Source organism: Stegastes partitus, unplaced genomic scaffold (assembly GCF_000690725.1).
Source record: "Stegastes partitus isolate 25-593 unplaced genomic scaffold, Stegastes_partitus-1.0.2 Scaffold1083, whole genome shotgun sequence".
NCBI classification, from domain to species: domain Eukaryota; kingdom Metazoa; phylum Chordata; class Actinopteri; family Pomacentridae; genus Stegastes; species Stegastes partitus.
Genome location: NW_007578814.1, coordinates 160,129 through 165,100, shown reverse-complemented (window position 1 = coordinate 165,100; position 4,972 = coordinate 160,129).

Below are 4,972 nucleotides of genomic sequence, written 5' to 3'. Positions count from 1 at the left end.
GTAACTTATGAGGGGTCAAATCAGGGTTTGTTCATGATTCATTGTCAGCATTTGTATTTCATCACCAGCACTCCATTGTTGAAAAAGACCACATTCACGTTTACATTCACAACAGCTTTTATTTCACATACTTACACACTGCTCAAAAAAATAAAGGGAGCACTAAAATAAAACATCCTAGATCACAATGATTGAAATATTCCAGTTGAAAATCTTTATTCATGGAGACTTCCGCTTCCAGCATGCCCGAGTAGAGACGTTTGGAAAGCGCGCTCTGACCAACATCTATCTTAAACAGCCTGTTATAATTATAAACCTCCACTCATAGAAGCAGAAGATATTACGATAATGACCTCAACACAAAAGACGAGCAGAAAGGACCCTAAAGGGGGGAAAAGTGACGATACGAAGACAACACAAAAGATGGAGGACCCAGGGCAGACAGAAGAAAGATGGACAGATGCTGAATGCCAGGGAAATAAGGGCCATTGTGAACTCTGAGGATCAACACCAGGAGGACTGAGTAAGGAGGGAAATCCCCCCTTCCTCCATAGTCATTGCAACCGGTGGTGTAATGTTTCATAGTAAAGAAAGACAGATATGCAGGCTGTAAAATGTAAAATATCAATATTTCAAAATATTGGTCTGAGGGTAAGTTTTCTCTTTATTTGGGCATTTAAAGCAGCAGAGGGTTGAAGATGATGTGGACTGCTGTCAAACACGTTCTTTGTACCTTGCCCAGGGAGCCAGGTCTCCCTGCCCATTTTACATCGGGAGTGTGTTGCCTTTTTCTGTTCAGGGAGCAACACATGATACAATTGGAAGTTCTTTGAAGATACAGGTTTGTTTGTGTGTTCACTTTGTTCTTTGTTTCTCGGCGAACTTACCTTAAACGTTAATTTTGTTGATAATGGTACCAAGATTCTTGTGAAGGGGAGTAATATGACTGTTCATCCTGTTTGCATCTAAACATGACGACTCGGAAAATTGTTAGTTACAACATAAATGGCTTAAATCACGTTATAAAGAGGAAAAAAAGTCTAACTCAATTAAAAAGGTTGAATTGCACGATTGGACTTCTGCAAGAAACTCATTTAAATGAGGAAGAACATGCTAAACTCAAACGTGAATGGGTGGGACAAGTATTTAGTGCATCCTATGAGAGTTATAAAAAAAAGGGGCGTTGCCATACTGTGCCACAAATCTCTATGTTTTGTAGCAGAAAAAGTTCTTAAGGACAAAAATGGCCAATGGATAGTTGTTATAGGTTCGACTGGAGGAATAATTCTAACAACTATGAATGTTTATGCTCCAAATGAGGACAGTCCAGGTTTTTTTAAGGAGATAGTTCAGATCTTAGCAGGACATTCAAAAGGAACAATAATATTGGGTGGTGACTTTAATTGTGTTTTAAACCACTACATGGATAAATTTCCAGTCGAACAAAAATATCAATTATCCAAATCAAAGGCACTGAATAATATGTTAGAAGAGTTGGGGCTTGTGGATATATGGCGCGTAAAAAATCCAAGGGTTAGAGATTACACACATTTTTCAAAAGTGCATAAAAGTCATTCTAGGATTGACTTCTTTTGTGTTTCCAAACAAGAGGCCCACAAAGTACAGGACTGTCATATTGAACCGCAAATTCTTTCAGATCATGGGCCAGTGATAATGTCGTTAAATTTGGACCAAGAATAACCTTTAAAATTATGGAGACTAAATGTCTCACTTTTAAACAGCCCAGAAGCGATTCAGTACATAAAAGACGAGTTGAAATTGTTTTTAGAAACCAATGACAACGATGTAGTTTCCCCTTCTACTTTATGGGACACAGCAAAAGCTGTCTTAAGGGGCAGAATTATTTCATTCTCATCTAAAATTTAAAAAGAACGCGAGAAAAATCAAAAACAATTGGAAGAACAGATTGAAAAATTAGAAACTGTCCACAAGAAAACAAATGATGACATTGTACTACAGGAATTGAAAAAATGTAGAGAAGACTTGACTGATTTATCAACCTACAAGGCAGAGGGTGCTTTACGTTTCTCTAACCAAAAATGACTCTCTAATCAACGAAAATGAGGCGAAAGATATAGTGGAGACTATTACTGAGGAAGAAATCAAATTTACCATAAGAAAGCTAAAAAATAATGAGTCACCCGGTGCGGCTGGGCTCCCTGGGGAATTTTATAAATGTTTTTAGGCAGAAATCATTCCACTTTTATACAGTGTTTAATTATTCCTTAAGGGAGAAAGACCCACCAAAAACATGGGCTGAAGCAATAATTTCTGTAATACATAAAGAGGGCAAAGACCCTACACAATGCGCCTCCTACAGGCCAATAAGTTTATTATGTAATGATGTCAAAATTTTGAGTGCCATCTTGGCTAGGAGACTACAAAAGATCATTAACAAACTTATTCACCCCGATCAGACAGGATTTATACCCAAAAGATATGGAATAAATAATATTAGACGCACCTTGAACATAATATCAACAGCCCATCAGAGTGCGCACCCATCAATGCTTCTCAGCCTTGATGCTGAGAAGGCATTTGATAGGGTGGACTGGATGTTCCTGAAGCATGTCCTTGAGGAAATGGGTTTTGATGAAAGTTTTACCGATTGGTTTGATGTGTTATATTCTGGTCCAACCTCTAGAGTTCGTGTAAATGGTTACCTGTCAGAAAGTTTTCCCCTAAAAAGAGGGACACGCCAAGGGTGTTGCCTATCACCAATCCTATTCGCTATTAGTATAGAACCTTTGGCGGAATTAATCAGGAATGATCTATCGATTTTAGGGATCTCAGATAGAACAAAGACCCACAAACTGTCACTATATGCTGATGATGTTATATTGTATATTAGAGATCCAATAATCTCTGTACCATAATTCCGTAAAATGTTTGCAGGACTTTAGTGTTGTCTCAGGATACAAAGTAAATGAGTCAAAGTCTGAAGCCATGATGATAAAGGCGAGTTGGCTGTCAGAATTGTCCAAAAAAGTCAATTTTAAATGGTCACCTAACGGGTTTCGATATCTGGGAGTTATCATAACTAAGGATACCACTCAACTGTACAAAGCAAATTATGGAAAAGTAATTGAACAAATTCAAAAAGATTTAGAAAGATGGGAAATATTACCGTTATCTCTTTTTGGGAGGATTGAAACGATTAGAATGAATGTTCTCCCCAGATTGTTGTACCTGTTTATGTCCCTTCCTATCTGGATTCCAGCAACCAATTTTAGAAAAATGCAAAGAATGATTTCCACATTTATTTGGCAAAAGAAAAAGGCCAGAATCAAATTTACACAACTGACGAGTGGAAGAGCAGACGGAGGCCTTAATTTACCAAATCTGAAACTATGCTATACTATAGTATGTGAAATAAAAGCTACTGTGAATGTAAATGTAAAAGTGAGTGTGGCCTTGTCATGCCTCTGTTATTGAAGTTTTAATTTAGTGTGTTTATTTCTAAATAATTTAGTTGGATTTGTTAGGTGAGCTCCCGCTTTAAGAAAGTTAGTCATGTGACTAAGATTCAGGAAGTGAGCCTGCATGGGAAATGCAGCTTCTTTCTCTCCTCCTCTGTTCTGGCAAAACTACTAGTTACATCTTGTCTGTTCGTGGCATCGCCGGTATGTAACTTTCTTTTATGTTTAATCATGACATTTGGTTCATTTCTATGGTGGAAAGTAGTGATGGGCGAACAAAGCCTTGTGAAGCATTGAGGCTTTCTTTCTTTTTGTGCCGAAAATGATTCGAAGCTTCAGGGCTTCGCTGTGGGGAAGAACAGTGACATCTGGTGGTAGACTGGAATTACAGCAACTGTTCCATAATTTGACCGAAGCACTGGCACAAAACACCATTAAAACTCATTTAAAGTTGCATGTTAATAAACAGATTTTAAGTTACTAGCGATGTGGCATCTGTTTCTTTTTGTTTAGCAATACAAGTAAATATTACATTAATAATATGAAGGTACGTGGTAATGTCTGGATTTGATCTTTCACACAAAGAGAGAGAAAAACCAAAAGCCTTGAGCTTTATCTGCAGAGCTATACTACAATGGCTTAGGACTTTGGAAATTTTGTGTAATTTTGTGTTACTCGGGTTTTCAGGCTGTATTTCATTTATCCATGTATATGTATCAATTATGTTTTTTTTTATTTTAGGCCATATTACTGAAGTATGATCTGACAGAAGTCTCAGTAGTTGTGCTTGTGAACATGGGCATTGTTAAAAGGAGCAGTGCTTGTGCAACATTTATTTTTCAAAGATTTTTATTAAAAAACAGGATTTTTTCCACTGTGCTGGGTTTCAGACGGCTTCTTTTCTGACTGACAATTTCTCCAGCCTTAGAAAAGACTCTCTCACAAGGGACAGAGGATGCAGGTATACATAGATATTTAGTTGCGAGTTGGAATAAGGTGGGATAAACTGTTTTCCTGGTCATCCAGTATTTCAGAGGGTCTTCAGATCGTCCCAGGTGTGGTTCCTTCAGATACCTAGGGATGCAAAAAAAGAAACATTTGTGAGTGGAGAAAAAAAATAAATAAACGATTTTTAAAATATTTTTAAAGCACAGAGGGATGTACACAATACCTCTGCACTTCCACAGTGGCGCTGGCAGTGGAGTTGGTTGTCTGATTCTGTGCCACATGATCATCCAGAAGGGCCCAGAGGTTGAAGTCCTGTTGGTCTGAAGGCCCGGCTCTTGGTGAAGGCACCACAGGAGTTGATACTTGCGGAATGTCATTTGTCATTACACTGGCACACTCACGAGTTAGTCATTCCACTGCAGCTTGACTATGTCCTTGATTGCAAAATGCCACTTCTGTGAATCTTGGGTCAAGCAACGTGGCAACCGCTAACACCGTGACCATTTCCAGCTGACTAAACTTTTCCATCCATCCATCCATCCATTTTCTATACACCGCTTAATCCTCATTAGGGTCGCGGGGGG